This window comes from Oncorhynchus tshawytscha, linkage group LG03 (assembly GCF_018296145.1).
Source record: "Oncorhynchus tshawytscha isolate Ot180627B linkage group LG03, Otsh_v2.0, whole genome shotgun sequence".
In the NCBI taxonomy this organism is placed as follows: Eukaryota; Metazoa; Chordata; class Actinopteri; order Salmoniformes; family Salmonidae; genus Oncorhynchus; species Oncorhynchus tshawytscha.
The window spans coordinates 64,929,813-64,941,353 of NC_056431.1; the positions used below are offsets into that span (position 1 = coordinate 64,929,813).

At 43.8% G+C, this 11,541-nt stretch overlaps 1 pseudogene; it reads left to right on the forward strand.

The window, feature by feature from the left end:
• Positions 1-806: 806 nt before the first annotated feature.
• On the forward strand, positions 807-948 carry LOC112246239 (annotated as a pseudogene).
• Positions 949-11,541: the final 10,593 nt, after the last annotated feature.

Sequence of the window (11,541 nt, forward strand, 5' to 3'; positions counted from 1 at the left end):
GCAAAAACTTAAAGTGAGTGATGTGCATGGTTTATGCATAAATACACTTACTGATAAGAAAAACGTTCATCCCGCTTACTATTACTGTCATTTAGCCCAGCCTACTACTCTGTCTTGTGGAGGAAGTCGTAGGCTACTGTGTCTCCACTGAGGTGTAGGTCATCTTCCCCATATCTGGGGGTCGCTACTACCTTCCACATTCACAAAGTCAAAATGATAGCTAAACTCCACCTTTTTCTAAAATTACCTTCTTTAAATTTGATTTCAAATCTGAACCACAACCACATTGCTAACCGTATGCCTAACCTTCAATGAAGACCAACATTTGTACGATATAGACTATTTTGATTGTGTGGCTGTGGAATCTAGTGGAAACCGTATCTAGGGGTTGTAATGCACATTGCCACCCTGTGGTCGATGGTCTAAATGCTACATGTTTTACTGAGCGCAGAACACAAGCACGAGGAAACTACTATGCTTACAATGCCTGAATTGCTACGAAATATATATATTTGATGTCATTCGTTTGGCTATGTGCACAAACGTGATTTCAGAATTTGGTACATCACCTACTTTTGTGATATCAGACAGCCGTTTAGATATTAAAAGGTAAATGTATCAATAATGTATACTGTGTTGCATCATGGGAAAATACGCGATATTATACTAATATAATCTCATAAACAAAATGAATCGCATTTGCATCGCTCTTTCCGCAACTGCATGCATAACTGTCACGAACCCCCTGGTCGATATGATGCGTTATTATCAGGATCCAAAGTGGTAACCGTTAGCCGGTAATATTTGTACTGAAATGAGTACCCCTTCACCGACACCTAGAATCAGCAATTGCACTCTGACTGGACTGACCACTGCGAATTTCCCAAATGTGGAAATCTCAATTGAATCATTTCTGGTAGTGTGGGACTGCGTTCGCGCTCTCCTCTGATGTGTTTGTCAAATAACATTTTATTGTCGGTGAGTGAGTACCTTATGTGATGCTACTTGTATCCTGAGTGTATCAATTCAATTCAAGGGGCTTTATCGGCATGGGAAACACATTACCAAAGCAAGTGAAGTAGATAATATACAAAAGTGAAATAAACAAAAATGAACAGGAAACATTATACTCACAGAAGTTCCAAAATAATTAAGACATTACAAATGTCATATTATGTATATATACAGTGTTGTTTCATTTAGTTTTTATTTTACCTTTATTTAACTAGGCAAGTCAGTTAAGAACAAATTCTTATTTTTAATGACGGACTAGGAACAGTGGGTTAAGTGGGTTGTTCAGTGGCAGAACGACAGATTTGTACCTTGTCAGCTCGGGGAATTGAACTCCAACGCTCTAACCACTAGGATACCCTGCCTAGTGGTAACGATGTACAAATGGTTAAAGTACAAAAGGGAAAATAAATAAGCATAAATATGGGTTGTATTGACAATGGTGTTTGTTCTTCACTGGTTGACCTTTTCTTGTGGCAACAGGTCACACATCTTGCTGCTGTGATGGCACACTGGTATTTCAAACCAGAAAGATATGGGAGTTTATCAAAATCGTCTTTGTTTTCAAATTCTTTGTGGATCTGTGTAATCTGGGGGAAATATGTGTCTCTAATATAGTCATACATTGGGCAGGAGGTTGTTTATTTTAATTTTATTTCACCTTTATTTAACCAGGTAGGACAGTTGAAAACAAGTTTTCATTTACAACTGCGACCTGGCCAAGATAAAGCAAAGCAGTGAGACACAAACAACAACACAGAGTTACACATGGAATAAACAAACATACAGTCAATAAAACAATATAAAAAATCTATATACAGTGTGTGCAAATGAGGTAAGATTAGGGAGGTAAGGTAATAAATAGGCCGTAGTGGCGATTTAGCAAATAAACAGTGGAGTGATCGATGTGCAGAAGATGAATGTGTAAGTAGAGATACTGGGGTGCAAAGGAGCAAAAAATATATATAACAATATGGGGATGAGGTAGTTCGATGGGCTATTTACAGATGGGCTATGTACAGGTGCAGTGATGTGTGAGCTGCTCTGACAGCTGGTGCTTAAAGTTGGTGAGGGAGATATAAGTCTCCAGCTTCAGTGATTTTTGCAGTTTGTTCCAGTCATTGGCAGCAGAGAACTGTAAGGAAAGGTGACCAAAGGAGGAATTGTCTTTGGGGGTGACCAGTGGGGCGGCAGGGTAGCCTAGTGGTTAGAGCGTTGGGCTAGTAAGGTTGCAAGTTCAAATCCCCGAGCTGACAAGGTACAAATCTGTCGTTCTGCCCCTGAACAGGCAGTTAACCCACTGTTCCTAGGCCGTCATTGAAAATAAGAATTTGTTCTTAACTGACTTGCCTAGTTAAATTTAAAAAATTTAAAAAATTAAATTAAATATACCTGCTGGAGCACGTGATACGGGTGGGTGCTGCTATGGTGAACAGTGAGCTGAGATAAGGCGGGGCTTTACCTAGCAAAGACTTGTAGATGACCTAGAGCCAGTGGGTTTGTCGACAAATATGAAGCGAGCCAGCCAACGAGTGCATAAAGGTCGCAGTGGTGGGTAGTATATGGGGCTTTGGTGACAAAACGGATGGCAATGTGATAGACTGCATCCAATTTGCTGAGTAGAGTGTTGGAGGCTATTTTGTAAATGACATTGCTGAAGTCAAGGATCAGTAGGATAGTCAGTTTTATGAGAGTATGTTTGGCAGCATGAGTGAAGGATGCTTTGTTGCGAAATTGGAAGCCGATTATAGATTTAATTTTGGATTTCTTAACGCGAGTCTGGAAGGAGAGTTTACAGTCTAACCAGACACCTAGGTATTTCTAGTTGTCCACTTATTCTAAGTCAGAACCGTCCAGAGTAGTGATGCTGGACGGGCGGGCAGGTGCGGGCAGCGATCGGTTGAAGAGCATGCATTTAGTTTTACTTGCATTTAAGAGCAGTTGGAGGCCACGGAAGGAGAGTTGTATGGCATTGAAACTCATCTGGAGGTTAGTTAACACAGTGTCCAAAGAAGGGCCAGAAGAATACAGAATAGTGTCGTCTGCATAGAGTTGGATCAGAGAATCACCAGCAGCAAGAGCGACCTCGTTGATGTATACAGAGAAAAGAGTCGGCCCGAGAATTGAACCCAGTGGCACCCCCATAGAGACTGCCAGAGGTCCGGACACCAGGCCCTCTGATTTGACTCACTGAACTCTGTCTGAGAAGTAGTTGGTGAACCAAGCGAGGCAATCATTTGAGAAACCAAGGCTGTTGAGTCTGCCGATAAGAATGTGATGATTGACAGAGTCGAAGGCCTTGGCCAGGTCGATAAATACGGCTGCACAGTATTGTCTTTTATCGATGGCGGTTATGATTTAGTTTAGGAACTTGAGCGTGGCTGAGGTGCACCCATGACCAGCTCGGAAACCATAGCAGAGAAGGTACGTTGGGATTCAAAATGGTCGGTGATATGTTTGTTCACTTGGCTTTCAAAGACCTTAGAAAGGCAGGGTAGGATAGATATACTGTAGGTCTGTAGCGGTTTGGGTCTAGAGTGTCTCCCCCTTTGAAGAGGGGGATGACCGCGGCAGCTTTCCAATCTTTGGGATCAGACGATACGAAAGAGAGGTTGAACAGGCTAGCGATAGGTGTTGCAACAATTGTGGCGGATAATTTTAGAAAGAGAGGGTCCAGATTGTCTAGCCCGGCTGATTTGTAGGGGTCCAGATTTTGCAGCTCTTCCAGAAAATCAGCTATCTGGATTTGGGTGAAGGAGAAATGGGGGAGTTGCTGTGGGGGGTGCAGGGCTGTTGGACCGGGGTAGGGGTAGCCAGGTGGAAAGCATGGCCAGCCATAGAAAAATGCTTATTGAAATTCTCAATTATCGTGGATTTATCAGTGGTGACAGTGTTTCCTAGCCTCAGTGCAGTGGGCAGCTGGGAGGAGGTGTCCCAGAACTTTTTTGAGTTTGTGCTACAGGTTAGGAAGTGCAGCTCAGTTTCCACCTCATTTTGTGGGCAGTGTGCACATAGCCTGTCTTCTCTTGAGAGCCAGGTCTGCCTACGGTGGCCTTTCTCAATAGGAAGGCTATGCACACTGAGTCTGTACAAAGTCAAACCTTTCCTTAAGTGTGGGTCAGTCACAGTGGTCAGGTATTCTGCCACTGTGGACTCTCTGTTTAGGGCCAAATAGCCTTCTAGTTTGCTCTCTTTGTTTGTTAATTCTTTCCGATGTGTCAAGTAATTCTCTTTTTGTTTACTCATGATTCGTTTGGGTCTAATTGTGTTGCTGTCCTGGGCCTCTGTGGGGTCTGTTTGTCAACAGAGACAGTTTGCTTAGGGGACTCTTCTCCAGGTTCATCTCTCTGTAGTTGATGGCTTTGTTATGGAAGGTTTGGGAATCACTTCCTTTTAGGTGGTTGTAGAATTTAACGTCTCTTTTCTGGATTTTGATCATTAGCAGGTATCGGCCTAATTCTGCTCTGCATGCATCATTTGGTGTTCTACATTGTACACTGGATATTTTTGCAGAATTCTGCATGCAGAATCTCAATTTGGGGTTTGTCCCATTTAATGAATTCTTGGTTGTTGAGCGGACCCCAGACCTCACAACCGTAAAGAGCAATGGGTTCTATAACTGATTCAAGTATTTTAGCCAAATCCTAATTTGTATGTCGAATTTTATAGTCCTTTTGATGGCATAGAAGTCCCTTCTTGCCTTGTGTCTCAGGTCGTTCACAGCTGTGTGGAAGTTACCTGTGGCGCTGATGTTTAGGCCAAGATATGTATCGTTTTTAGTGTGCTCTAGGGCAATGGTGTCTAAATGGAATATGTATTTGTGGTCCTGGCGACTGGACCTTTTTTGGAACACCATTATTTTGGTATTACTGAGATTTACTGTCAGGGCCCAGGTCTGGCAGAATCTGTGCAGAAGATCTAGGTGCTGTTGTAGGTCCTCCTTGGTTGGAGACAGAAACATCAGATCATCAGCAAACAGTAGACATTTGACTTCAGATTCTAGTAGAGTGAGGCCGGGTGCTGCAGACTTTTCTAGTGCCCTCGCCAATTCGTTGATATATATGTTGAAGAGGGTGGGGCTGCATCCCTGTCTCACTCCACGGCCCTGTGGGAAGAAATGTGTGTTTTCTGCCTATTTTAACCGCACACTTGTTTGTGTACATGGATTTTATAATGTACATGGATTTTATAATGATGTATGTTTTTTGCCCCAACACCACTTTCCACTTTTTTTAAATCAACAAAGCATGAGAAGACTTTGCCTTTGTTTTGGTTTGTTTGTTTGTTTGTCAATTAGGGTGTGCAGGGTGAATATGTAGTCTGTCGTACAATAATTTGGTAAAAAGCCAATTTGACATTTGCGCAGTACATTGTTTTCACTGAGGAAATGTACAAGTCTGATGTTAATGAAAATGCAGAGGATTTTCACAAGGCTGCTGTTGACGCATATCCCACGGTAGTTATTGGGGTCAAATTTATCTCCACTTTTGTGGATTGGGGTGATCAGTCCTTGGTTACAAATATTGGGGAAGATGCCAGAGCTAAGGATTATGTTAGTGTTTTAGTATAGCCAATTGGAATTTGTTGTCTATATATTTGATCATTTCATTGAGGATACCATCAACACCACAGGCCTTTTTGGGTTGGAGGGTTTTTATTTTGTCCTGTAGTTCATTCAAGGTAATTGGAGAATCCAGTGGGTTCTGGTAGTCTTTAATAGTTGATTCTAAGATTCGTATTTGCTCATGTATATGTTTTTGCTGTTTGTTCTTTGTTATAGAGCCAAAAAGATTGGAGAAGTGGTTTACCCATACATCTCCATTTTGGATAGATACTTCTTCGTGTTGTTGTTTGTTTAGTGTTTTCCAATTTTCCCAGAAGTGGTTAGAGCCTATGGATTCTTCAATTACATTGAGCTGATTTCTGACATGCTGTTCCTTCTTTTTCCATAGTGTATTTCTGTATTGTTTTAGTGATTCACCATAGTGAAGGTGTAGATTCAGGTTTTCCGGGTCTCTATGTTTTTGGTTGGACAGGTTTCTCAATTTCTTTTACACCTTCACTATTACAGTGGAATGTTTTGTCCAGGAAGTTGTCTAAAAGGGATTGAATTTATTGTTGCCTAATTGTTTTTTGGTAGGTTTCCAAACTACAATATGCCTTAATATTACTCAGTTCCTTTGGCTTTGATGCCTCATGATTGAGTATTGCTCTGTTCAAGTAGACTGTGATTTTGCTGTGGTCTGATAGGGGTGTAAGTGGGCTGACTGTGAACGCTCTGAGAGACTCTGGGTTGAGGTCAGTGATAGAGTAGTCTACAGTACTACTGCCAAGAGATGAGCTATAGGTGTACCTACCATAGGAATCCCCTCAAACCATACCATTAACTTTGTACATACCCAGCGTGCGATAGAGCTGCAGGAGTTGTGACTTGTTTTTTTTGGTTATGATGTCATAGTTGTGCCTAGGGGGGGCATATGGGGGAGGGAATGCTGTCACCTCCAGGCAGGTGTTTGTCCCCCTGTGTGCTGAGGGTGTCAGGTTCTTGTCCAGTTCTGGCATTTAGGTCGCCACAGACCAATACATGTCCCTGGGCCTGGAAATGATTGATTTCCCCCTCCAGGATGGAGAAGCTGTTTTCATTAAAGTATGGGGATTCTAGTGGGGGAATATAAACTCAGCAAAAAATAAATAAACATCCTCTCTCTGTCAACTGCATTTATTTTCAGCGAACTTAACATGTGTAAATATTTGTATGAACATAACAAGATTCAACAACTGAGATATCATAAACTGAACAAGTTCCACAGACATGTGCCTAACAGAAATGGAATAATGTGGCCCTGAACAAAGGGGTCAAAATCAAAAGTAACAGTCAGTATCTGGTGTGTCCACCAGCTGCATTAAGTACTGCAGTGCATCTCCTCCTCATGGACTGCACCAGATTTGCCAGTTCTTGCTGTGAGATGTTACCCCACTCTTCCTGCAAGTTCCTGGACATTTCTGGGGGGAATGGCCCTTGACCTCACCCTCCGATCCAACAGGTCCCACCTGCTCAATGGGATTAAGATCCGGGCTCTTTGCTGGCCATGGCAGAACATTGACATTCCTGTCTTGCAGGAAATCACTCACAGAACGAGCAGTATGGCTGGTGGCATTGTCAAGCTGGAGGGTCATGTCAGGATGAGCCTGCAGGAAGGGTACCACATGAGGGAGGAGGATGTCTTCCATGTAACACACAGCATTGAGATTGCCTGCAAAGACAACAAGCTCAGTCCAATGATGCTGTGACACACTGCCCTAGACCATGACGGACCCTCCACCTCCAAATCGATCCCGCTCCAGAGTACAGGCATCAGTGTAATGTTCATTCCTTCGACTATAAACGCGAATCCGACCATCACCCCTGGTGAGACAAAACCGCGACTGGTCAGTGAGGAGCACTTTTGCCAGTCCTGTCTGGTCCAGCGACGGTGGGTTTGTGCTCATAGGCGACGTTGTTGCCGGTGATGTCTAGTGAGGACCTGCCTTACAAGGGCCTACAAGACCTCAGTCCAGCCTCTCTCAGCCTATTGCGGACAGTCTGAGCACTGATGGAGGGATTGTGCATTCGGATGTACCAATCCTGTGCAGGTGCTGTTACACGTGGTCTGCCACGGTAAGGTCTCCCTGTAGTGCTGCCTTAGGCGTTTCACAGTACCGACATTGCAATTTATTTCCCTGGCCACATCTGCAGTCCATAAGCCTCCTTGCAGCATGCCTAAGGCACATTCACGCAGATGAGCAGGGACCCTGGGCATCTTTCTTTTGGTGTTTTCAGAGTCAGTAGTAAGGCCTCTTTAGTGTCCTTTGTTTTCATAACTGTGACCTTAATTGACTACCTCATGTAAGCTGTTAGTGTCTTAACAACCGTTCCACAGGTGCATGTTCATTAATTGTTTATGGTTCATTGAACAAGCATGGGAAACAGTGTTTAAACCCTTTACAATGAAGATCTGTGAAGTTATTTGGATTTTTATGAATTATCTTTGAAAGACAGGGTCCTGAAAAAGGGACGTTTCTTTTTTTTGCTGAGTTTAGGTAACAAACAGGAGGACATTTTTCTCTGTTAAGATCATTTCCTTTTGAATTTCTATCCAACAGTAAAATGTTCCTGTTTTGATTAATTTAATGGAGTGAGTTAGGTCCGCTCTATACCAAATTAGCATTTCCCAAGATGGCATAGCAGTCAGACTTCTTTGTCTTTGTCTTGTCTCGTCCCATATTTATATCATTTAAATATTTTTATTAGCATTCTTTTTAATAATTGTCCTCATATACAACTTCAAAATAATTTCCAGCAAACCGCCTCACTCAATGTGGTGTGCATCTGTTTTTTTCTAAAGTATTTCTATTTACCTTCTGACCTGGAATACCTCAACTGAAGCTAGCTAGCTAACTAGCTACCAGCTATCAGTCAGCTAACCACTGCTAGCGGTCATTAGCTAACCTTTAGCTCGGAAAGCTCTCACTAGTTCATACAATGCATTTCAAACCAGAGCATACCGGACCTATTTTTCTCTCCATATCCCTGGATTCCTACAGTAAACTCTGAACCTTTTCATCTGGATCATGGCAGCTAGCTAACTGCAACCCGGGTTGACTACTCCTGGCTAACGTTTCCATCCCGGAGCAAGCACCAACTAGCCTGGAGCTAGCCCATGCTAGACCCATCTCCCGGCTAGGGCTCCTGGGCTACTCCTAAAGCCCACTCCTCGGCTACAATATCCGGACCCCTTCTACTGCCGGTAGGGGGAACGGAACAACGGCGATCCTTCACGACTGGAATACCGACATAATCTGCCCGAGGATCCCAACAGGCCCCTCAGGCACGACGTCCCCTGAAGGCCCATTCTGCTAACTGCGGCCTGCTAACTATCTAGAGCATATTGGACTGTTAGCTGATCCATCGGCCAGTTTCTTGGACCACTATATCCATTTTGCCAATTGGACTTGGACCCCTCTGCTACTTGGAACCCTACTAATTCCACGACTGGTCTATCAATGTCACCGCACGAGGAGGCAAAAACAGACTTTCTCCCATCGCGACGTCCCTCTAAGGCCCTTCTGCGAGCTTGCTAGCCCCGGCCTGCTAACTGTCTGAATCGCCATGTCCCCAGCTAGCCCAACCACTCACTGGACCCATACGATCACTTGGCTACGCATGCCTCTCCCTAATATCAATATGCCTTGTCCATTACTGTCCTGGTTAGTGATTACTGTCTCATTTCACTGTAGAGCGTCTAGCCCTGCTCAATATGCCTTAACCAACCATGTTGTTCCACCTCCCATATATGCGATGACATCACATGGTTTAAACGTCTCTGGAGAATATATCTCTCTCATCATTACTCAATGCCTAGGTTTACCTCCAATGTACTCACATCCTACCTTACCTTTGTCTGTAAATTATGCCTTGAATCTATGCTATCGTGCCCAGAAATCTGCTCCCTTTACTCTCCCTTTACGAACGTGCTAGACGACCAGTTCCTATAGCTTTTAGCCGTAACCTTATCCTACTTCTCCTCTGTTCCTCTGGTGATGTAGAGGTTAATCTAGGACCTGCAGTGCCTAGCTCCACTCCTACTCCCCAGGTGCTCTAATTTGTTGACTTCTGTAACTGTAAAAGCCTTGGTTTCATGCATGTTAACATTAGAAGCCTACTCCCTAAGTTTGCTTTATTCACTGCTTTAGCACATTCTGCCAACCCGGATGACTTAGCCGTGTCTGAATCCTGGTTTAGGAAAACCACCAAAAACCCTGAAATTTCCATTCCTAACTATAACATTTTCAACCAAGATAGAACTGCTAAAGGGGGCGGTATTGCAATCTACTGCAGAGATAGCCTGCAGAGTTCTGTGTTACTATCCAGGTCTGTACCAAAACTATTTGAGCTTCTACTTCTAAAAATGCACCTTTCCAGAAACAAGTCTCTCACCGTTGCCACTTGCTATAGACCTCCCTCTGCTCCCAGCTTTGCCCTGGACACCATATGTGAATTGATTGCCCCCCCATCTATCTTCTGAGCTCGGCTGCTAGGTGACCTAAACTGGGACATGCTTAACACCCCGGCCATCTTACAATCTAAACTTGATGCCCTCAATCTCACACAAATTATCAATGAACCTACCAGGTACAACCCCAAATCTGTAAACACAGGCACCCGCAGAGATATCATCCTAATTAACTCGCCCTCCAAATACACCTCTGCTGTTTTCAACCAAGATCTCAGCGATCACTGCTTCATTGCCTGCATCCGTAATGGGTCTGCGGTCAAACGACCACTCCTCCTCACTGTCAAACGCTCCCTAAAACACTTCAACAAACAGGCCTTTCTAATCGACCTGGCCGGGGTATCCTGGAATGACATTGACCTCATCCTGTCGGTAGAGGATACCTGGTTATTCTTTAAAAGTGCCTTCCTCACCATCTTAAATAAACATGCTCCATTCAAAAAAATGTAGAACTAGGAATAGATATAGCCTTGGTTCACTCCAGACCTGACTGCCCTTGACCAGCACAAAAACATCCTGTGGCGTTCTGCATTAGCATCGAATAGCCCCCGTGATATGCAACTTTTCAGGGAAGTTAGGAACCAATATACACAGGCAGTTAGGAAAGCTAAGGCTAGCTTTTTCAAACAGAAATTTTCATCCTGTAGTACAAACTCAAAAAAGTTCTGGGACACTGTAAAGTCCATGGAGAATAAGAGCACCTCCTCCCAGCTGCCCACTGCACTGAGGCTAGGAAACACTTGTCACTACCGATAAATCCACAATAATTGAAAATTTCAATAAGCATTTGGCCATGCTTCCACCTGGCTACCCCTACCCCGGTCAACAGCCCTGCGCCCCCCACAGCAACTCGCCCAAACCTCCCCCACTTCTCCTTCACCCAAATCCAGATAGCTGATGTTCTGAAAGAGCTACAAAATCTGGACCCCGACAAATCTGCCGGGCTACACAATCTGGACACTCTCTTTCTAAAATGATCTGCCAAAATTGTTGCAACCCCTATTACTAGCCTGTTCAACCTCTCTTTGTATCGTCTGAGATTCCCATAGATTGGAAAGCTGCCATGGTCATCCCCCTCTTCAAAGGGGGGTGGCACTCTAGACCCAAACTGCTATAGACCTATATCTATTCTACCCTACCTTTCTAAGGTCTTTGAAAGCCAAGTTAATAAACAGATTACCGACCATTTCGAATCTCACCGTACCTTCTCCCTATGCAATCTGGTTTCAGAGCTGGTCATGGGTGCACCTCAGCCACGCTCAAGGTCCTAAACGATATCATAACCACCATCGATAAGAGACATTATTGTGCAGCTGTATTCATCGACCTGGCTAAGGCTTTCGACTCTGTCAATCACAACATTCTTATTGGCAGACTCAACAGCCTTGGTTTCTCAAATGATTGCCTCGCTTGGTTCACCAACTACTTCTCCGATAGAGTTCAGTATGTCAAATCGGAGGGCCTGTTGTTCGGCCTC